We start from the raw sequence: 24865 nt of genomic DNA, 5'->3' as shown, positions 1-24865 counted from the left end.
AATTGGCAGATTTGCTTCACTTGTATTATCAAGGATAAGTCTGTAAAATTGAAAACAAGAATAAATGACTTGTCAAGATGGATTCTGTTTGCAGTGATGATGCATTATTTGAGAGGTTATCTAAGATTGGGAGTGTAGCTGGGTTAATATCTGGCGATCTGAGCGGCACAAAGATGTAACGGATGGAAGAGGCTACCCTTGAGGTTGTACATCAGGAAAGGCACACATTAACCTCTAACCTTGTGCCTAATCTCTGTTCGTGCACTTTTTAACATGCATGCAACCACATCTATATAAAGACAAAGTCACACCAGAGTGCTAGGGGGCTGCACCCAAACACAACAAGGCTACAGATGTGTGCAGGTCATTGAAAGGCACCCTGCAACAAATGGTGCGAGGTCATCACACTTAGCCCTGGCCCTTGCTCTGGGTCACAATAACCGCCAGCGATAAAGGAGGTTTCCATGGGAACCGGAGGATATTTCAGCAAATCGGAGAGGAGAAAGGAGTCCTCTGGGCGTGCATGTCTCGCAGCACCCCAGACCCCCGGTGATTTATCCCCCACAGCTCCTGTACCACACTAAACCATTAGGACACCCAGTGATAAGAGATAAACATACTCTGGGACAGCGTTGGTGGGGGAGATAGGAGAGAACACAGCCTGCTCAGTGCCATGTGAAATCCCATCTTTTGACTTGCTGGAAGGTGATTTTTTTTCCCTTTTTTTTTACCAGAATGGCTTGACTGCAGTGTCCAACATCATGATTTTGAGCTGTTAACCCTCTGAGACCCAATTTACTATCTTTCAGAGGCTGTAGCATGTCATGCTAGCTTGTCGGGGAGGAGGCTAAATAACGCTCCAAAAAACCCCCATGCCAACTGCCATCTGACCTCAAGATATGTGAATAAAAATGGGTAACCACGAGTCTCCCCTTCACAGAAATGACCATTGTATGATGATCACATGTAGTTTTAGGCAAAAACCATGCAGTTTTTTGTGTGCAGTATAAGTGTGTGTGCAGTATATGTGTTTGGCCTAATCTTAAATGATGTGCTTGAATATTTCTGCATACTGGGGTCCCTAAACAGTCTTGGAATTACATAAATTGGGTATCACTGTAAAGCTGAGACTCTTGTGGATCCATGAGCCCAGTTGTATTAATGTGTGATGATGTTAGTCCCCATAGTAGCCATTTCATTGTAGTGAGACCATTTTTTTAAACTTGACCTCACTGTATAAAATGACCTGTGGTGACCTCTAGGATAATCACAGCCTACTGAAACTTTACAGCCACAAACTAGAAACCTAGGGCATTCAGAGGATGGATGGCTTTCCTAGGTAGATTAATAGTAAGGGGGTTTCTGAGCAGTTTCCATCTAATTGCCAAAAAATGCAATTTATGCAGAAATCTCTAGATGTCAAAAGTTTTTGATACCAAATCACAGCATGACTTTTTCTATGGTGTTCCTCAAGGTCTTTGTTTCTTAATGTGGTATTTTGGAGGGATTATTGATCATTTTATATTAATTCTCAAGTGGTAAAAATTGATTACATTTAGCATCAAATCTGTGTAACAAATGGTATCATCCCAAAAATTTCTGCAACAACTTATGAGACATAATAGAGCATGGGAATGACCATCATACACTTCTATTATAATGTTCTAAACCCCTATACACTTTTACATTTTAATTTCTCATTTATGACTAGAACAACTTGACACACAGTGCTGAGCTGCATCTCAAATTAATCTTCAGGTTCCCAGCTTTCAGATGATGTACGCAAATTCTACTGCTGACCTGGTGTCTCCCCCTAAATACCTTCTGTACCCCCCTAAAAAAGACAAAAACTGATCTATTGTGGGTCTCAGAGAGTTAATAAAAATGTTAAACTACACTAGCCGTCACTGATTTTGTATTGATTGCAATAGACGTTATAATATGCAAAGGCAACACTGGAATAAGTTGCCTTTTTTGTGTGTCCTACGCCTACACCGGCACTTTAGAAAACCCTATTTATGAAAAATGTTCTGTAGGCTGCCACTAAACCAAGGCCAAAGCACTGTTATAAAATATAACCCTGTAGGAGTGGATGAAATGTTTGAAATCAACAGCGTCAGAGGACATTTTTTCAGAGTTCCTTGCTCTGATTAGCCGGAGAGATTGATCACAGCTCCGTAGGGGACTCCGGTTACTACCGAACTCTTGTTGGAGAACAGTCCAATTTCTCTAAGAAACAGCAGCAGCAGCAGCAGCAGCAGTAGTAGTGGTAGTTGTTGTATCAGATGTGGCATGGAGCGGTCAAAATAATAGCAGTTGTATTTTGGTGGCAGCAGCCGCACCAGTCTTGTATAGTGCTATATTGATGAAGATTGGAGCCGAGTGCTCTCCCTCCTCCTCCAAACACACACGCACACACACACACACACACGCAGGCCTATATTGGATTTCACGCTGGCTGCCCATTCACCAGACACTGCAGTGCATTCCTAACCAAGGGCCTGGAGGCAATACGGCTGCTTTATTTGTTTATAATGTTTAGGCTTCCCGCAAATGGCTCGCGCCGCAGTCCCCGATAACTATGCATAGTTACATTTAGGCAATCGACTGGGCTCGTTTCGACATGAGGCACCGCGGCTCAATTCATTTGGAATGGACTAAAAATCTAATAGTGTCGCCTAAGTGGGAGGAGGAAAACGGAGAGGAGGAGAGAAGTTGGGGATGTGGGGAAACGGGAGGAAGAAAGAGCAAAGGGCGATGTTGCTGATGCTGTAATTTAAAAAAAGGGATAACCTGCGCTGATATATATATATATAAAGAAAGCAGTCCGCTGAAAGATACAGTTCTACCACCACCTCTACCATTTTCTCTTCCGCTCAAATATGAATGGCAGATAAAATATAGATTTTTAAAAAAAAAAATGACTTGCTCCCGCACACACTTTTCTCTGCTTTATTCGTCAACGTTTCGGTCAACAAGGACCTTCATCAGGACATTAAGAAGATGAAATGGTGGTGTGTGTTCTTTTAAACACCACCAAATCAATGTGATTGGATGATTGGAAGTGTCTGCCATCCCTATTGGTTTGAGGAAGTGACATCATCACATATCCATTGCACCATGAATAAAACAGGAAGAGAAGAAAAATACAAACAAAGAACATTTAATATACATCACTATTGAAGGAAAATACTAATAATCTTACCATAAATTATCACATGGTACATGATCATAAGTATATAAAGTTACACATTTTGAGAATGTGCATGTTTTCCTCTCCTGGATAAAATATAGATGCCTTCCCACTGCTCTTGGTCACTGAACAGGCCCCCCCCCTCGTCTCTGAGTGTATCTGCTGCACAGACCTCCTGACACATCTCTGTGTATCCCTCTGGCTACAACAGCTTCCATAAAATCTATAAAGAGCCCAACTGCCAACTTCCACAACTTCAGTTCCATTAAGAGATATGAGTACACCCGAGACAAATTCCCTGGAAACACTCGGCGGAGTGAAACTCTAATTTACTGAACTGATGACAGACGATGACACACTCCGGGGTGACAACGCACGAGAAAACTAAGTTAACGGTGTTGCAGTAGGTTGTCTCGGAGAGATGACACACACACGCACATAAATGACGGCGTCTGGTAAGTGAACTGGTGTGAGTCATGTCAGTGTGTGTGTGTGTGTGTGTGTAGCCTGAATCATCCTTGCGTGTGTGTGTGTGTGTGTGTGTGTGTGTGTGTGCGTGTGTGAATCTCCCATCCTCTTCACTAGCCTCCTCCTTGTCCTCTGCCAGCTGCTCAGCTTCTCACTCCATTTGCTCCAGACTTCATACACATCTGCCCACGAAATCCATCCATCTCTCTCACACACACACTTACACACACACTGTCTCCTCAGTCATAACACTACACATTGGCCACAGCAAAGCAGAGCATTCAGTGAGCGAGGTGCGTCACGTTGCTCCTAAACACTTATCGCCGGCTCATAACGCGAACAAACTGAACAATGGCGGCCGCTGCGATAACCAAGGTCGGCCTTTTCTCCCTACTTTTGGCTTTTCCTCCAGCGAGTTCACTCCGCGTTCTCTCTGTCTCTCTATCTGCGCGCAAAATGGAACGTCCTTGCAAACTTTAGGCGATGTCTCAGAAATTCCTTTTCTACGTGGTTGTAGCAAATAAAAAAAATCTGAAGCCTCCCAAAGGCTCCTGTGAAGTGAAGGATGAAAGCCAGCGAGTGAGGAGAGTGGGTAGAAAAGCTGGAGAGAGGGGGTTTGATGCAGTCTCCTGAGTGAGGGGAAAGGAGAGAGAGAGAAAATGCAAGGGGAAAAAAGTGTCCTCTGAAAAAAAAAATAATAGCTCATTGATGCAACCATTTCCCCTTAACCTCAAACGGCAAGCTTCTGAGCTAAAAGGGGGCAGAAACCAGGGAGTTTTCTTGAAAAAGAAAAGGAGGAAAAAGGCATTCGTCCTCTGCCTTTTCTCCTCCTCCTCCTTCCCCTTTTCTTTAGGCTCTTTGAGCATCTCTCAGAGAGAAATGACAGTTCTTATACAGGAATTTGGTTCTGTAATTAACCTGCTCATTTGCTAATTTGACTGTAATCAAGCCTCTCATCTTTCCCAGCGGGGTGCCAGAGCTCTTTGAGCAGACAAGGCAGGAGACAGTAGCAGTGATGACTTGCATCAAGAGCCTCCTCTCCTTTACTTCACCTTCTGAAAAAGGAAAAAAAAAAAAAAAAAGCATGCTCACAGGAATGAGCAAACAAGTTCAGGTAAAATGCACAGCAAAGGCAGACACATATGGTGGAGTGTAGAGAAGAAAAATTGGCGAGTGAAGGACGAGGCTTTCCTCAGGGCTGCTCATGTCTGCTGTTAGCTCTGCTATGTGTCTCAGCCCCCGCAGCCTCTGTTAGGCTCGCACACATTTTATGAAGAAAAAAAAAAGGGAAACACACAGGCATAGGTATTCTCCATTCAACGCCATTCAGACCAAACTACCCATCTGACATTTACATCTGTCAAGACCAAAAACGTGTGTCCTTTTCTTCCCCCCTGAATGATCAGAATCCGCTATATCTCTTTTGATTCCCTCTTTATCATGCTCTTCTATTCTTTTGCTGTCTATCTCCCCTCTCGCTCACATTCAAACACGGCGACAGACTCTCTCTCTCTCTGCACACAGAGCAGTGGGGACTCTATCGGGTTGCCAATGGCAACAGAAGCGCAGGGGTAATGGCATCAGACCGGCTATTAGTTTTGATGTGAACTTCATAGTTAACAATTATGAGAGCGCGAGAGAGACCCGAGCCACCGGGGCAACATTTACATGCCGCCTGTTAATCCAGTAATGGGGCTGATTGAGCCGCACTCCAAACGCGACACTGCTGGTGTTGGAGGAACCTGCTCAGCCTCCAGTCGAGCTCGCATTCTGATTGGGCGGTGGCTCGGCTGCCTTAGCCAACATAAAATCTGTTCATTGGATGGATTTTAGTGTAATAGCTCCAAGTGATTATTGTCGATTGCATCAGACAGCTCAGATGCATTAATTTCATCTATTAAAAAAGATCCTTAGCATTAAAGAGAATAATATACATAGGCATTTAATGCAGCAGTAGGTAGAAATGGAGTACATATTAAAAAAAAAGTTATTTCTATAAAACGGTCACTATATATCCTGACAGTAGTGCATGAGTCAGGTAATCTGAAAAAAATCAAGTGCCTCTGTGTCCTCCGGTGCTCCTAATGGCATCTACAAGATTTCACAGACCGGAAGAAAATAACCAATCAGAGCTGAGCTGGAGCCTTGTCGTCTCTGAGCAGCTGTCAATCATTTGCGAATGTTTTCAGAAAATTCGAAACTGATACCGGATCAGATATCGGGCCGATATTGACTCAAATAGCTGGATCTGGTATCGGCGACAATGGGGCCGATCTATTAAATTCAATTCTATGTACTATATATATTATATACTGGAATTTTAATTCCTGTTTAAGTTTTGACCGATTTGTTGCTGCATTAAAAAGGTTTACATCTGAATTGTAATTCCTTTTAATTGTGAAGATTTTTTACCAAATTGCTGGTGTACGATTTACTATGTTAATAATAAATAACAATTTGCTAAATTTATATCTATCTATTTGTTACATTTTGTTTTACAAAGTTAGGAAAGCAATGTTTAAGTCAAGCGTGGTGTTGCCTTACACGTATCAGATCGGAACTCGGTATCGGCCGATACCCAAAGCCCAAGTATCGCTATCGGTATCGTGACTGAAAAAGTTACATCGTGCATCCCTAATGTAATGTTTAGCTGTAAAATGAGAAAGTTTGTGAACCAGCCGCCATGTTGAGATCAGTTGAGGAAATACCAAGCGCCGCCCACCAGCCGAAGCAAACTTTCTCATTTTACAGCTAAACAGTACACTACAAGATGTTTATGAAAACATTTGAGGAGAGAAATAGGCATTACAGTAACAGAATATTAATTCATATTGGATCAGCGCTGCCTAGTTTGACAGTTTGATCAGAGTTTGTGAGTGATTGACAGCTGCCTCCGTTGAATGAACAGCCAATAGGAACGCTCTCTCTCTGAAATGACCTGTGATTGGCCAAAGTCTTCCTTCATGGGCTAGATTTTCTAAAGCCTGAAAACAGAGCCATGAGGAGGTGCAGAAGTCTAGTTTTCTCTCAGAACACTTGAATTACCATATGCTGAAAGGTTATTAATGAATGTTTACCCAATGATGCCAAAAACATTCTGCCTACTGCAGGTTTAACGTCATTATAATTAAAGGTTCTGGGTGAAATTTCAATCTGTTATTGTGATTTATATCATTTCTTAATCATTTTAGTGTGACAGACTGATGTGATAAATAAAGCAGGTTTATCCAATTAGATATCCATATATTACACAGGCTGTAAGAACCAACATATTTAATACTTTGATCAAATTATATAACTCATTGGTGGCCTGTTTAATTGGCACAAGTATAGTCGGAGTGAGCCAGACGGAGACGAGGAAGAAGTTATTTAAGAACAGAGAGGGTCTGACTCAAACGGGCTGCCGAACGGTCGGTTTCAAGAGACAGAAAAAAAGTCTTTGACGCGTCGAGTGTGACTGAAGAAGTTCTCCTCATCCCAGCCTTTCCTCCATCATTCTCTTTACGTCTAATAGTTTTTATATATAATTCATAAGCCAGACGCCACTCCGACTCAATCTTCTTTTCTCCTTCCTCTCGGCTTTCTGTTTTTTTCCCAGCGCTGATCTGTGGTTATTCTCCAGATGACACCACAGCAGGTGTTGTGATTGGAGGGATCAGCTCGTCTCAGCACCAATCAGGCGCTAAGGGAGAGAGGTGTCCAAGAACGAGAGTAATCCCTTAATGAGACTAGCGCGTTGACATACTTGTACCATGCTCAAAAATAAAAGGTGCCACACAGACGTGAGCGAGACACAACATGTGCTACTGACACAATTACCAGGACTCGGTAACCTACACTAGACGGGTGCCAAGCTACCGTGTAACAGAGAGACAGTGTTTACCAAAGGACACAAAAGAATCAAAAAGGACACGAGGTAAGGACGCATCCTGCGGTTTAATGATTGGTGCATTCCGCCGTGTTGTGAGAGGCATATGCGTGCAGTTGCCATCTCGACACAAAAACGGCAACGGCATGAAAGTAAAGTGGTCGGTTGGCATGACGACAGCGCCGAGTCAAAGTCAAAAGACCTACCGGGCCTAATTATGAATTTTTGGTCGAACACGCACAACATCTGACATGGGTAACATCCCCTCGCAGATGCACAAGTCATAAAGGTGAGCAAAACATGTGCCTCTCTAAAAATAAAAAAAATCTCACAGGTATGCCCTAAGCATCCTTCCCAGTCCCACAATGCATCTCCCCTGACGACCACCATCTGGCGCTCCAGTCTAAAGATGACCCGCGGAAGCACCCTTACCTGGCGTCGACCTCTGCTAAAAAAGTTTCTCATCAGTGTATTTATTTATGCATTTTTTTCCTGCAAAAAGCTGTCTCAGTGAAATGAACTTTGCTGCATCCGACAAAAAAGGGGTACAAAAAAGTATAAAAAATAATTAAAAAAAAGCAGAACTTGGACTACTTTTAGTTTCACTTAAATCTTCAGTAGTTTTCCAGCAGACGTTGCTTGTGGGGCCCCTGGCTTCCCTGTTCTCTTTCTGCTTTCTTTACACTACACAGAGACATAACTCGCCTACTCTTCAAAAGGCAGCGCCGCATCAGGGCCGCATAAAAAAATTCCCTGATGAAGCAAGATCCAAATGAGCTGCGTGTTGCAGTGGCGGAGAAGTCAATAAAAGTGGATGGATTTTCAACCGGGGAACAATTATGTGTTTTTGTGGTGGGATGATGTTTACCTCGGTATTCCGCACAGTTTGTATCCTTTGTGTACATATCAATATGTTTTCATAGAGACGCTTTCTAATCAGCAACAACATACTAGATCTATACATAGCGGGCCTGATTTGGTCCTGCATGCTTCTGTGTACATGCAGGTGAAACAATTTCTTCACAGCCTCTGCCCAGCAGCCCTCCACCTCCAACCCCTCCAGGCGAGGCCAGAGGGGAGAGGGGATGGAAGACAGAACACACACGCTCCCGTGGGATTAGGACTATTTTGAGATAAGCGCCCCCTGGCTGTGCTGGAGTGCAGACATGTACCTGTGACTAATCCATAACACATGCATGCAAAACAAGCGGCGCACACACACAAACTCAGCATGGATGCATGCCCACAGGTTTGCCCATGCATGCTAATGAAAACACGCTTTTTGATACGGCACAATAGGTGCAGAAAAGTGACGATAATCAAAGAAGCGCTTCTCATTTTGAAATAAGACTTCACACACACTAAGCCTGTGTGGGCTTTCAGGTCCGTGACCCCCGTCAACCCCCGAGACAAACCGCAGTTGCCACAGCAGCGGTGTCGCCACCTAACCCTTCCCCTCCGCTCTCACCTCTACAGATAGAGAGGTCCCATCTAAGTTTCAAACCCTGTAAAATATTCATCAGCGCCGAAAAAAGGAAAACTTTTAATATACATGAAACAAGACCCCGCTGCCTTTGTTGGAGCTCCCTATCTCTTGCTCCCTCTCTTTTCTCCCTTCCTCCCTCCCTCCCTCTCGCCCCGGTCCCCTCTCTGTGGTTCTCATGAATAATGAAGGCCTATAGAATCCAGTGGCTCAGATTGTCCCTGCAGTCGGATACAGCTCCCCTGTATTGATCAAATAAGGCTCCTTAAATAATTAACCAAGCCTTTGTCATGCAAATGAGTGGCCGCAGCAGCGTGTGTGTGTGTGTGTGTGTGTGCGAGCGGCGCGCTTGTGTGGCTGCGAGTTCAAAACATTAGAAGTTGCCGAAGGTTCATGTTGGGGCTTGCAAACAAGTTGCACCTCGCTAACAAACTCGTGTAAGTACATCCTGGCGGGAGCACACATGCACGCTCAAATCAAGCTCCGTCTTCTGTATCCACCCAAACCTCCCTTTTCTCCATACCTCACTTTTTTGGTAATGGAGATGATAAACGGTAGCAGCGAGGAAGCCCGAGATAAAGCAACACAAGGGCAGACAGAACAGAAAAAACATCACTTATACCGGCATCTATGCTGAGCCTCCGGTTTACCGAGTTTACAAACTGTGAGAGAAAGGAGATGAGATAACTTTCACTCATTGTGCCTCTCATTCATCCCCGCTCTTCAATAGTTCTGGCAACATACAGACGCTTGGAAAGAGAACCTGCCATACGACTTTGTCTCTTTCTTCCAAGGACGGGCTCTTTTGTAATGCAACAGTTCTTTGTGACAAACAGCTCATTTTCATTCAACCCCCCATTTTTTTTCTTCTCCATTCTGTGACTTCTGTGTGATATGAGTGGGTGTCTTTTCTCTAGTTACCTTTTTGTTTTTGTTCTTTTGAAAGAGATGCAAAGTTGCTCCCATCACACTTGGCATTTGGCAGTCTTTCCCGGGACTGGCCACTAGCGTGCATTGTGATAAATCATCGGGGGTTTGATGTGTTTGATTCTCGCCGCACGTTCTCTGAGCCGCAGCGAAAACAAAAAGATGATAAGTTAGTGTACTTTTAAAATGCACAAGCAGTGAGATTCATTTGATTGATGATAATAAAGCTAGTTTGGAGATGTAACAGTGTTTGACATTAACCATGGCCCGTGCTAAATTCAGTAAAAATTAGTATTTAGCAAAGGTAAATTACAACATAATGTGATGATATCATGATTACCACGATGTGTTCAAATGTAATCTTGTAAAATTTGTTTTTTTGGCGAGAAACTTGAATAAAATACCTGGTTGTTTGATGGAGATGTTTTCACAGCAATGTAAATAAGATATTAGAGAAGGAATAATGACCTGTTTAACCTCACAACACTAGCTCTAAGCAGCTTATAATACATAATTAAAACTAGTGATGCCAAGATTTTTTTAATCAAAGCAAATATTTAAATAAAAATTACAACCATTCATGTCCTAATCATTTCAATTGTGTGTTTTTATGCAAAAAAGATCTTTTGTAGTGTTTGCACTAAGAGACTGTGAGAGAACAAAGAACTTGAGCTTTCAATCTAAATAAATAATAACATATTTTTTTCTGTTATGTCACAGCTAAGGAAGGCTGTGTTAAATTGTGTTAAATTGTGTTAAATTGCCTTTTCTGTCTTGTTTTTACATACGTTTAGATTTGGGCCACCAAATTTAGGAGCGTGGTGGCCTATGCGGGCAATTCTTAAAAATATTAGCTCCTATTCCTGTGTTGGCTAATTGTCTGTGACTGTAACCAGAGCTGCAGTTGGTGACTGTCAACACAACTTAGTAGTTCTAGGTTGTTTTTTTTAGCTGCATATGACACCTTTCACTTTATCTGTTGGGGGAAATCACACTGTAACATTTTTGATATAGACATACAGATAAGTATTCACTTCTTGTGCAGTACTGGCTCAGAAGCACCGAAACTACAGGCCTTGCCTTTTGGTGGTGTAAAGCAAAACCTGAGGGTCGGGACCCCACAAGGGGACACAAAATTAATCTAAGGGGCCGCAAGATCATTACCATTGGGGGCAGCAAAACAAGTGGCATTATCAGACTTAGCTGTACTCTGTGTTTAGTGCTAATTAGCAAATATTAGCATGCAAACACTCTAGTGAACATGGTAAACATTATAACTCCTAAACATAAGTATCTCAGCATTGTTACTGTAAGCATGTTAGCATGCTGACGTTAGCATTTAACTCAAAGTTTTGCTGCGCTTAAGTACAGCCTCACAGATCCTGGCTGCAGTCTTAATTTTGACTCTTAGTCTTGTTTTGTGAAACACTGTATAAATTTGGTGCAGTGTGTAGGATCTGGTGACATCTAGCGGTCAGGTTGCAGATTGCAACCAACTGAAACTTCTCCCGTCTAAAGACAGTGATCAGTTAGCTCCACGTTATTAAACTCTATGCTGATGACTGATCTGTTTTCGCAGCATCTTTGCCACCCCACTTCTGATAAGCAACATGGTTTTTCTGAAAGTTACTTTAAAATAGGCCCACGCTTGTTCAAAACTTCCGTGTTCAAATTTGTTTGCATAATTGGAGAGCAACCTTGGCTGCTAATGTCTGAATTAGGTAAGTGATAACAAAGATATTTAGAGTAAGAAATGGAAACAAAAGCATGAGTGTGCAGCTCCAGTTTCTGAAGATGAATCGATTGGTTCCATTAAAATGATAATGTTGAACCAGCTCTGTGTCTCATTGTATCCCATGTTTGGTAGTAGACCTATAATTAGGAACCCCTGACTAACTATTATTTTACACACAGTGATGTCACGCTCTACCCACGCCGCTGCCCGCTACAATGAACCTCAGCCTCCCGTGTTTGCATCACCAACAACAATGCCGCCGAAATTAACGGTTACATGTCATTGAGATTAAATGACAATGAGATGCCCTTGTGTTTGGGGGTCACGTGAATAAACTCCATGGTTTTGTGTTTATCTCCTCTACTGTCGTATACCTGCAATTACGGGCGCTGCCATTAACAATTTAGCTCTGCAAAGGTGGGTACTAAATTTGTTGATAAACCACGATACAGTATGGCTGAATGACAACCTGTAGCCCAACTTTGACTGCTATCTCTTCAACTCATTTTTCATTTCCATGGCAACTAGCTGGATGTACTCCGTTCTCTTCTAATCCTTTCTTTCTCCTCATTATGCTAATTAAGACCAACTCATAAGGATCACACCAATAAGTGCTCTTTTCTCTATTTTCTTCTCTCTTCGCTCCTCTTTCCCGCCGCGCTTTACTCTACTCATAATCACGATGGCTGACAGTTAGGAGCATAAAAACACAGTTTTAACCCTGCTGCCATTGATGTACTGTTCACGTTGAATGGTGTTAAAAGCTGATTTCATAGCAAATTAAATGTTAATTTTACCCTGCATAGCTAAGCACCAATTTGCTTTTTTTTTTGTGCAAATATATATGCGTGTCTGTGTGTGTATTGTACCTGTGTAAATGTGCTGTGTGCGCTTGTTTGAGAGCCTTCGAGCGTGTAAGTGCCAACATGCCTGTGTCCTAAATGTTCATGTGTGTTTCAGGGGATATTAAGCAAACACAACTCCCTGTGAACTCTTCACAATTCTCACAGGGCAACTTTTAGAGCAACAGAAGTGTTGCCTCAGCACTCGACTTTGATCAGTAGACGGCGTTTTATTGCTGCTTTTCCTTTTTTTTTCATGTGTTGCTAGGGATGTTGCCAAGTTATGTTGGTTCTTAATCTCCACATATACCTTTATTTAGCTTTGTTCATGCAAATCTGTAATCAGAAAGATAGAAAAGAAATCACTGAACATTTTGATGTGTTATTTGTCTCCAAGCCTAGCAAGCCTCCTGTGGCTGTTCCTCTTCCTCTCTCTCTAAAAGAGGGAGAGGGAGAGGACAGAGATTGCCACTGGGAAGGAGTGATGGCAGACAGGAAAAGAGAGACGTCAGATCTCTGTGAAAAAAAACAAGGTGTGCTCACTTCTTTCTTTATCTCTCTGCCAAAAATAAAGCCTGCGTTTCTCAGTATTTCCCTCCGACTTTGCAGCCCCCGAATGAGCTAAATAGCTTGACAACATCTGTAAATTACATCAAATTGGAATGGAAAGGGGCAGTTGACATTTGCGTAGATTTTTGTCAATAAGCATTGTCACCCCTAGACGCCCCATGTTTAACAGAAGCAGACCTTGATTTAATTACTGCTCTAGATCCACATCTATCCACTGTCACTCACACACAAATGCCAAAGAGGCAGGGAAAGCGTGATTGGGGGGTAGGTGGGGGAGGGTTTGTTGAAAATGCCACCTCCTTTGACTTTTTCCACAATTACAGAATACCACACCGATCTGTGGAAAATTATTTTCGTCGTGAAAAGATGACATGATGACATGAGATTGCAAAAAATAACCCCCATGTATAATTATGCAAAATTCACCAGGAGTCTAATAATTAGACATGTCACTGAATTATCCTCAAATCCCAGGTTGTTTCACCCCTGCTGCTTTTTTATTATTTTTTTTTATGTCTCTTAATATAGTTCAAATTAACGCCCGGTACTTTTTAGGGCACTAATAATTAGGGCTGTCAAAGTTAACACGATAATAACATGTTAACGCAAATTAGTTTCTTTGACGCATTAACGCAATCGATGTTTCGGAGGTTGTAGTGGGCTGAGTTTTAAAGCTAGAGTGAAGGAAAGTAAGGAATCCATTGGTACCAACCATGTCATACTAGGCTGGTCACAAAGTAGGGTGAATAACGCTCCAAACTTACGCTAAATTTTGGCAAGGAAAACTGGCATGGCCATTTTCAAAGCGGGTTGAGCATATTTTTTTATGCTAAATGTAGTACCTGTGAGGGTTTCTGGACAATATTAGTCATTGTTTTGTGTTTTTATTTATTTCCAATGATAAATATATGCATTCATTGGCATAAAAAAAAGCAGATTTGAGTATTAAATACTTGATTAACTATGGACAATCATGGGATTAATTGTGATTAAATACTTTAATCAATTAACAGCCCTACTAATAATGTCTTATTTTCTTGTGTTCATTTTCTATTTGCTAACATATGGCTCTTTGGTTACAGTCGTCTAATTTCCATGTTTACCATTGAAGTCCTCAGTTAGTTTACTCACTGAATCAGCTCTGCTCTCCTCTCTGTTTGCAACTCACGCATGCCTACAGGGACCAAAAGCATTCATTCCCCCCACAGCTATTCTTAACATGCTCACTTGCTGGCTTTAGTACACACACACACACACACACACACACACACACACACACACACGCACGCACTCACACACACACACACACACACACACACACACACACACACACACACACACACATACATACATACACATAGAGAGAGAACTCAGTCCTTGCCAGGGGAAGGCAGGCAAACTTTCCCCCAGCGCAGCGACATCTCCCCAGGACAGGAAAAGTAAATGAACAAGAGTGATTTGTGTGTAAGCGTGGAACCGAACACACAATGTGTTTTTGCCGTAAAGCTTTTCTGTCAGCTCGGAAAGGCTCTGAGTGCGCGCGGCCCATACAAATAGGCTGCCCCGGGGCCCGCTTCCTCTAATACGGCACAACTATCAGCAACAGATGACAGAACGGGGAGGGGGAGGGTGGGGGGTTACATGGAGAACGAAGCAAAAGCTAGATCACCCCTAACAGAGGGAGACAGAAGGCTGGCTGGGGGTAGAGAGAGTGCGACTCGGAGGGATCAGCCGACAGACGTACAGGGAGCAGGTTGGCAAATACATTAGAATAAATGACACAAGTAGCAAAACGGATTAGAAAAATTTTAGAGTTTAGATAAAAAGAGCTGGAAATACACGTGAGGAGTGGAAAGGCAGCACTGCGTGTTTACCGTGAGAGGTCACATGTAATGAGTCTGTGCATTAAAGGTTGCTGAGAAGAGCAGTGTGGGTGTATTTAATAATGAAATGTTATGAGAGACAGAAAGCAAGAGACAGAACGACTGAGACAGCAGCCCGGTCTCACCAAATGGTGTGTGTATGACACGGCAATTTGTAAGTCATTTTAAGTGCAATAACAACACCGTTCTTGCTTTTGGAGTGTCATTTAACGTCATGTAGTCTGTACTGACTGCAATGTGAACACATCTGCGTGAATATGCTACGCTCAGAGCTGGTGAAGTAGAATAAAAAGTGAGAAAGACTGCTTATGGTGGGCGGGAGGGGAGGTCTTTCAACCAAGAGACCGTGTTCGTGTCCCAAAGTGTTGTTATTGAGTTATTTTGAAGTTAAGTTAGTTACGTTGTTTCTGTACGTATTTTACTAAGCTTTTGAAATTGATTTTTTAATGCCAGAATCGATATATTCACCTTCACATTTTAAGTGGTAAACACTACACACACAGTAAACTATGGAAACACTTTGGGTGTCACACATTGCAGGAAAAGCAGAGCTAGACATCATGGCTTAAGCTGCAAGCCAGCTGTCACTCTCATCTCCGTGGTCAAATCAGCCGACGGTGCAACTGTAGAGCACCCATACACTGACATTAATGTGAAATGCATTCAATCGGCCCAGATGGAGCTGACCATGAATGTATACAGAGAACAGAGCTGGCGGGAGAGCTAGCAACGGACTTGGCAAGGTTAGCGAAGTATATGCACTATGTGTGACTACGTCTGGTTTTCAAAATAAGGTGTTAAAAAAGGGAACCGTATAAAATTGATTGGATTATATTCACCAGAAATTAAAAAACATTACATGTCCCCTATAAATTAAAAAGAAAATACCACTAATTTATGAGGTAAATGTCTTTATGATTTGATTTTTGTGTTGCTGCTGGAAAATACTTTAATAAATAATGCCTGACAATGACTGATATATTTGACTTAATACTTAAAAATCGGCACCCAAGTATCGTGATAGTATGAGGTAGGAGATAGGTGAATCGTCCCAGCCCTATTACTTTAAGCCCAACCACGATGTTTTTTCTAAACCTAACTAAGTGGTTTTGTTGCCTAAACCTAACTGCGGCCGTTACTGTAGTTTTATTACCTAAAAACCACGACCATTTCAATTTCAATTTCACGATGACGTAGCCTTAAATGACACTCGAAATGTCCTTAAAATGTTGTGCTATTTATACGCCTTCCCATGAGATCAGGTTGAAGACAGAGAAAAACCACACAGAGAAATGAAGACAGAAGAGATCCAAACGAAATGATTGACAGAGCGAGACAGACAGATAGATAAAGGAAGGAAGAGATGGAAAAGGAGAGAGACAGGGGGAGACTGAGGGGGGGGGGGGGGGGGGGGGGGGGCATTGCTGGAGACCGTGCTATGACAACCTTTACAGAACTCAGCATGCCCCCAGATGTACAGCTGAAATGTCACCGACAGTAAGCAAGAGAATGTGCCACTCATACACACACACACACACAGACATATCTGCACCACACAGCTGACAAAAATCAAATCGTCTTTTAAGTGCACCACGGTGACTGAACATGTGGTCAATTCTGTGGGAAAATAACACTCAAATCTAGATGATGTAAAGACATCTCATCCTCTGTTTTGCCCAAAAAGTCAATTCAATCTGTTCTTTTCAGCCTCCTCTATTTGATTACTTCTCTTTTCAGTACAGCTGCTAAGTAATGAGCTGCATCCAGTTTTATTTAACACTCAAATTGGGCCATTTCTAACCGGGATTTCTATCAGAAGTCTCTCAAACACTCGAAAAAACACCTAATAAAATAAGCGACATGAGACTAATTTCACAGCACATGAAAGAATATTCAAAAACGAGCCCCGTGTGAGTCATGCATGGCTTGTATCAACTGCTAGTGTGTGTGTGTGTGTGTGTGTTTTGTGCCGCTTGTGACGAAGTTAAGAAGTGCCCCACCTGCTTGAGCACCTTTTAATGATTATTGATGAAGTTGCTCAGTTAAAGAGAAAAACAATTAAGACCCTGCCAGTGCCAGAGTCACAGCACTAATGAGCGGCGGCGTGCTCGGGCCTGCTCGCCGGCGTACTGCTGACTGGTGTGTAAAACCTAATGGAAGCAACACTTGTTTTAATCGCACCTGAATCCTTAAAGGCTCGAGGTAGCTGTCACTGTCGATGTCTTTACAGGACTTTAGCTTATGAGGCTAAGGCGGTGGCAGATGGGCGAGGGTTTCAGGGACGGCGAGCCCTCGACTGTGCAGCTCTCCGGAGCCCGAGGGTGGCGGTGTGTGCGGGCGGCTTTTCGCATCTGCTGTTTACACATGGGCAACCTGACCCTTCCCCTCTCCCATGAGCACCCGAGGAACTCAATGAAAATCTTCAGCCTCTGCTCAAGATGACTGCCTTTGCCTTCAGCAACATTTCCTGTTTCTCCACCGTCATCTCCTCTCTGCTCTCTTGTCTCGTATCCCTACCACCAGTGCTTGAAGTGGAAAAAAAAAGAAGTGCCGGTACTCCCCTTATTCACATGTTGGCGTGTGTATCGGCCGGTATCAGCAATCTCTTACTCCTATTTATTCATTCTTTCTTCTTTAAGCATTTTATACTGTGTCAGTTATAATCTGTTGTGATTTTACTGGTTTCTAGAGTTGGCCTGTAATACTCCAATATCATTCCAACTGATTATTATAGGGTTACGGTGTTTGTATATAGTGTCAATACTTAAAGTGCTTCCCTGCATAATTTGTAGAATCTCTCTATAATATATTATAGGATGTCTATAGTCTGGATTCAATAGCAGCCAGCCAGACAGGCAGGTATGCATGCAGAGCTGAGGTGTGTGAACTATTCATTCGGGTTGCATATTATGCAGCAGGATAAAGGGACACATTTTGAATTTCTATAGTGAAAAAAGGTATTAGATATTGGATTTTTTTTTTCTCCCCCAAGAAATTTTGAGTTTTTTTTTACTTAAAACTAGGCAGTTTTGGGGCACCGCTATAGCTCACCTGGAAGAGCGTTTTTATAATATGCAATATTGATTACATGTCTGTTACTGTCAGCGTCAATTTCAACCATGGAAAATAGGTTGGAGGTGTGTGAAACTTCACGTAAATAGAGCCAGTGCGCGCAGCCTGTTCGCCTGTTCGCTGAAGCTTGGAGCAGGTTAGGACATCTTCAAGGGAAGACCTGAAATAATCTGATGTTTGCTCGTTTGCATCGCGTCCGGTTAGGAAGAGGTGTTATGAGGCGCGGCGCAAATGAGCCGGTGCTGTGCCGTTACAAATCGCCATTATTAATCTCACAGAGAACCTGACATGGAGAGGGCAGAAAAGAATACCAACAGCTTGTAAGAAGTTCCGGTAAGCAAGAAAAAGGTACACCATAGAGTAAAATGAACTGCTTACCACCATTTCTTCCTCCCTCGTGCTGCATCCTTTCCCATCACTCCTTGCCTCCATTGTTTATTCCACTACGAGCTGATTCCATGAATCCAGCAGCAGCTTTTTTTTTTCATTTGTGACAAAACCACTGGCTGGCTGACCTTTCCCACCTCCAGCTGTTTCCTCCTCCCCCTGGCAACGCTCCTCTCATCCTCTCTCTCTTGCATTCTTTCCGTCCATCTACATCCACAAAATAGGGCCAGGGAGTGTCATTGCACTGCACCACATGTGTGTGTTTTTGCCAAAAAAAGAGAAAAGAGTGTGAGTAATACAGCTAGAGGGACAAGCGAGAGAGAGAACAAATAACATCGTCCTCCAAAGAGCTGCGTCTGAGAAACATTAGCTCTTCCTCTGTGTGTGTGTGTGAGCAAGTGTGTGAGCAAGTGTGTGTGTCACATAGACAACACCAGGCCTGACTGGAGGATTAACAGAGCCTGTATATAAGGGATTCGCCATCTCCACACATACACACACAGTCACAATCCTCAGCTGGATTTGTGCGCATCATTCCGTCTTTCTTACTGTCCGCTCATTCCCTCGTTCTGAACCCCAATCTCATCTAGGAGAGGATTTATGAGGGGGGGCGCACCTCATCCCTCCCAACGCAACACAATCTCAATTGGACTGAGAACAGCCTTATTCCAAAGCAGACATCCATTAAGCCAAGGTATTACTGTAATACAAATATCAGACGACTCTATCTCTTCCCATCTCCCTCCGTCTCTCTCATTCAGGCCGAACATCAACGAGAGTGATGTTATTAATATAGATTCCGCTATAGTGTACAAGACATTTCATTTCTATGTATATCAGATTAAAAACGCCGCACAGCAAAGGCCTTATATATTTAAATGGAAGAGCCGCAAGAGGATGTAGGTTAGGTGGTGATTAGGTTTGGGTCTTGTTTAGGCTCTATGTTGAATTATATCAATAAATAAGTGTAATATAGTCCATAGATAGCTCCTCAAGGCTGATAGGCTCAGTAGACAGGGATTTTAGCAATCTAGTCGCCTCATCTCCCGCCGCCCCCCCCGTGTCTAACTTCCTCCCCAAAGACTCTCCGATCCAATTACCAGCCTGGCACGGCTCGGCTCGGCACCAACTCTGCCAACCCGGGTGAACTACGTCTCCCTTAACGTTCCCTTCATTCAGTCACTCTACCTTTATCTTTGCTTGGCTCTTCGTTTACCCCGCTATGTGACGCCGTCACGCTCTGTCAGCCCGCAGCGCTGGGCTTTTTTTTTTTTTTTCCTTGCATTGTAACATAGTGTGTCTGTGTATGTGTGTTTGTCAGCTGTGCAGCTGAGAGGGAGTTTCAGGCTGATTAAAGAGATGATTTATAGGAGCATGATGTTGGAGGAATTCCCCGATCGCTCCTCAAATCGCGTCTTCTCAAATGAGCTCTCTCCACTCAACCACAGGCAACCGCAGAGGAATCTCGCCCCCCCCCCCCAAGACACATGCATACATACACACACACATAAATCTTTACACACATCACCGTGCAGCCGCGCAGCTGAGTAGGTTTTTTACCTCTAATCAATGCTGTTATATCCCTGAGTCACTTTTGCACAAAGCCTCTGACATGATTACCGTGGTATTTTTGTACTACCTGTACAATCTTTGGTTCCATCCACTGCTTTATTAAAATCTGAAATGAAACTAATCTTCAGATAATATCTTTCACAAATCAGACACCTCATATCTTACCAAGACTTTTGTTCCATTTCCATTATGTTAAAGGCCCTGAAAACCTATTCCCTCAATAAGCTTCTTACCATCTGTACTGTGCTCCTACAGTACATGAAGACGGTTCGAACCGTTTGGGTTGTTTTAATTGAGCGTTTTCTAGATTTGTGTTTTTTTTTTATGAGTTCCTCTCACTGGTTTGAAGTGGGCGGGGTTCAATAGGAAAAATTTGATGACACTTATTTCCATGCACCAATCCGATAGCAAAAACTAGATGACTGAAATAAGGTCTGTGGTTAACACAAGCTTAAGAGATTTTAACGTTTTGTCCTACAACATAAAATACATCAGAAAATATCCCACTTGAGAATTTTGAAGCCTTTATGTGTCTTAAAAAAGGCGGTTGCTAACAAGTGGCTAAATGAGATTACAAAACGTCATCACGCCGGCTCGTCCGCCTATACATCCTCGTTGTGTATACTCGAGGTCATGCGACTGTTCTGTAGTTTGTTTATAGTCTAATGTTAGCTTTTTACTTATGGCGATTGCATTTACACTTCAAAAATCATAAAAGTGGTTCATTTGTGGAGATTATTTTAGAGAACAAAACGTGTAAGTCTCATAAATGTGTGTTTGCCACAGAGCTTATTTTCTGCAATAATCTAAAACCCAGTGGAAAAATCCCATTGGGTTTTTGTCGAGGGAACCAGGGCGATGCTACCTTCCTGACTGGCCTATAAAAATACATCATCCCTAGAGCACTCTATTAGCATATGAATTTGTGAGTTCTGGCCAAGAACGTGTTTTGCGAGGTCACATTGACATTGACCTTTGACCACCAAAATCGAATCAGTTCATCCTTGAGTCCAAGGACGTTTGTGCCAAATTTGAAGGAATTCCCTCCAGGCGTTCCTGAGATATCGTGTTCACGGACGGACAACCCGAAAACATGATGCCTCTGGCCACGGCTGTCGCCGGCGTGGAGGCATAAGAATTATCTAAATCTGATCACAGTTGACCTAATGTAGCGGGATAGCTGAGATTAGCTGTTGGACTATTAATAAATAATACCTAACAATGTGTTTTTTCATATTAACTTTAACCTTGATTGCTGCTTATTAAGTCATTAATATTTAATGTTATAGAGAAACATCACACGTTTTCAGACTCTTTAAGTTCCATTACACTGATGAGAACACAAACACTTTTTTCCCCAGTGTGTATCTTTCTGTGAACGTGTAATTCCCATAATTTCTGGGTCACAAATATTTGCAAATGCCTCTCACACTTCGGGAGACATTTAAACTGACTCTCTCGCACACCATTACGGTCTGTGATTAAAAAGTGCAAGCAAAGGAGTAGGCCCACCGCTGAAGTTCATAATACAGGCTTGGAACCCACTGATACTCCCAGGTTGATCCAAATGTCTTTTAATAATAATAATAATATCACTTAACGACAACTACTGTTCAGTATTCAACAAGCTATTTTGTGATTAAATGTAGAAATTTGCCTTTCTGTTGTATCCCTTTTTCTCATATATATCCTCAATCTAGTTCTGCACCAGTTAGTGATTTCCTATATTTCCCAGGAAGCCTTTTGACATACTTCAGAAAACGTGCCTGGGTTGATTATATTCAACGGGATTATATGTGAAGCCAGAGAGGGCTAATGCCAATAGCAGTATTGATGACATTAGCCTTATATGAGCAAGAAAGCCAATTTTCAGTCAAGAAAAATTAATCTTTAAAGCCTTTATTCTCATTGTACTGCAGCTGCATTGCAATGTGGACTATACATATGTATGCAAATCAATTCTATACACTATACCGACATATCAGTAAAAATATCTTTGATTCTGAAGGTGTGATGATATTGATATTTTAGATGTCTATTGTTTCTGATTACAGCACTGGAATATATCTATGTGAATTCATATTCTGTAAATGTATCATCTACAGGGGATACAAACCACACACACCAACGAACAAATAAAGATCCTTTTCAAAGACGGTTTCTTAGCATACACAATGCACGAGAATCAAGCCGACCAACAATGGTCAGCAAAGCCCCGATTTTTTAATGGTACTAAAGATTATCTTTCCAGATATTCCTGTGGTGTGAGGTACGTGAGTGTTTTTCCCATCCCCCGATCTGCTTGGAAGTCCATCCTGCACACACCGATTTCGCATATATTAAACATGTTCATATTGGACATATTTACGATCGGATATCCTGTTGTGTGTGGGGAACCCAGAGGACAGCTGATGACGCAGTCAAGTGGGAAAAAACAATAGCCAATTGGGAACCAAGCTGACTGAAGAAGGAAGGACAGCAACCGCAGTCATGGCGGCCGCGGCTAATGCAAACACAAAGCATGAAGTAGTAATAAGATAGACCTCAGAAATGGAAAACCAACATGTTGATTTGTGTCAACAACACAAGTATTTATTTAACGTGTCTCCATGAATTCATCCATATTTTTTTTTCTTCGTGAATTTTCAGTACAAAGTAGTGCAAAAACTAACATCGCTAATACTTCCTGCCCGTCGTTCGCCATGTTTGTTTACACCAACGTCACGTTTGACCGAGAGATATTTTGCAAGATTTACATTAATTCATGTCGGGACTCTTGTTATTCATGAATCTGTTAGAGTGTGGTGTTCTGTTTTGGCCAAATCCTTGCTCTCCACACATTATAGGAACCAAACTGTTGAATTTATCATAACATGTGGGGTCTCTCACATTTTCAATATCTGTTAAGATCTGAAAAATCTTTTAGTGTGGGCCAGCCTTTAGTCTACCCACTTTGGAAAGTCACAGGAGATCAGGACCTATATATCCCATCATACACTGAGGACACAGGGAGACTGACTGTTTTATAGACAGACCATTTCAATTCAAATCCATGGGGGAGTTTAGAAGAATCCACATTAATTGGCACGTCTTTGGACTGCAGAAGAGAAATAATGGACAGTAAGGAAACCTACATGGAATCCCACCGATGAGCCATCACGTAATCTCTCTTCATTCAATGCCAAATATCTCTTCTATCAGTCTAATATCCACTGAGCAGAGGGACGCCGCTCTTTGCTGCAGTGCTAATTTTCAATCAATAGCTACTGTCTTGTTACGTTGTATAACCCATATAAGCAAATTACGTGTTTGATGGGCAATATATATTAAATATATTAAACGTAGCCAGTCGCTTCAGGTAATTTAGTTCTACAGGGAGAGCAGTTCGATTTCTGACACATTGGGGGTGTTTCTTTTTCTCCTGTTTTTCTTTTCCAGCCTGTTTTGCTGGCCTGCAGAGAGCGAGAGAAAGGCCTTGAATAGTAATGAGTGTGTGCTGTAATGCAACTTCAGTTCAGTTGAGAGACTCATTAACAAACTCTGATGATTTATTTATTTTTCGCCGCATCACTCTCAGCACAGGGGTTTTGGCTGATGTTAAAAAAATGTTATCCCCTCTCAAGGTTGCGCTTTCTCGCATTTCCCCTGATTCCTCTGCTTCTTCTTCAAAGTAATTGTTTCACGCTATGGCTGTATTCAGGCTATGTGAGTTATTAGCTGAGTCCTCCGGCAGGAGTGTGGGCTAAATGGAACGGTGTCAAGAGGCTGGCTGCCCTGCTGTGTGTGTGTGTGTGCGTGTGTGTGTGTGTGTGTGTGGGAGGATGACTGGGAGTAAAGTAACAACGGCCAGTTGAGCGCAGTGCGAATTTTAGTGTCTGTACATGCGTCTATCACTGGGATTTTCAAATGCAGCGCCTCGGCATCACAGTTCAAGCCAAATGTCAAATTCCGATATACCGCGTAGCCGTTCGCGATGCTACTCAAATCGTAGTGTATTTTTGGTCAGTGAAAGCGTGCTGTTTTGAGATAAGTGTGAATGTATATATGCATGTGTGTGTGGGATGGCGGGGGTATGATGTTAAAGGAGAGAGGTCTGTAGTGACAGCAGGAAATACCTGGAGGGTAGAACAGGGAAAAAAGAGAGGAACATGTTTGCACGCTGTAGGGAACAAGATGTAAAGATGTAAATATAACATATGAACACATACTTCAATGTGCAGTCGATAAGCTATACTGCTTGAGAATGTACGGATAATCCAATCTCAACACAGAGAAGCTGTTTCTGACCAATTATATGGCAGACTTTTAGGAATGGACGGCGTCCCCTTCCCAAAATAGGCAAAGCAGGGTTGGTTGAGTTAGCTAAACACGCCATGTGCTGTTTCTCTCGTGTCAGAAATTGGACAGTTATTTGGACATGTTTGCGCTGCGCTTGCCGCTGGGTTCCGGTGTGCTGCGCCCAAAGTTTGACCAGTTTGAACAAGCCGTTGTTGCGCCACGCAAGCCATTAGAAATAATAGGTTTTCCTTCGCGCAGTGGTGCCGCGTTCTGTCTAAAAGGCCTAAGAGACGGGTATTGTTGAAAATGACTGATTTTAACAGCTGAATGTAACTGACCCTAGATATGCTCCCAAAGATTAACCATTCCAACATTATAAGGATTATATACTTACAGTTTATAAGGATTATCAGGATTTAGACTGACAGGATTTAAGATTTGAGTTTGTTTTTGTATGATTTGTTTATTTGAATAGATATTCTGTTTGCAGCCCACAAAATTATTGCCCATTTTTCAGGTTCTGAATATTATATTAGGGAATTTTAAGCTTAAAAGAGCACTGCACCAATTTAGCATTGGACTTCTAC

The 24865-nt window shown here is 42.4% G+C and overlaps 1 protein-coding gene across 9 annotated transcripts in view; it reads right to left on the bottom strand.

Annotated features, from left to right (window-relative positions):
* tenm2 (teneurin transmembrane protein 2) overlaps nt 1-24865 on the bottom strand; it is a 246709-nt gene that overhangs the window by 196282 nt on the left and 25562 nt on the right. The window contains exon 1 of one of the 9 annotated variants that reach the window (XM_037779448.1): nt 18420-18571. The exons of the other annotated variants lie outside the window; for them this stretch is intronic. The gene's annotated coding sequence lies outside the window, so the exon portion shown is untranslated. Of the gene's footprint in view, nt 1-18419; nt 18572-24865 lie in introns of those variants that run through there. 9 annotated transcript variants of the gene reach the window in all.

Source organism: Sebastes umbrosus, chromosome 9, assembly GCF_015220745.1.
Source record: "Sebastes umbrosus isolate fSebUmb1 chromosome 9, fSebUmb1.pri, whole genome shotgun sequence".
Taxonomy (NCBI): Eukaryota; Metazoa; Chordata; class Actinopteri; order Perciformes; family Sebastidae; genus Sebastes; species Sebastes umbrosus.
This window is presented reverse-complemented; position numbering and strand designations above follow the sequence as displayed.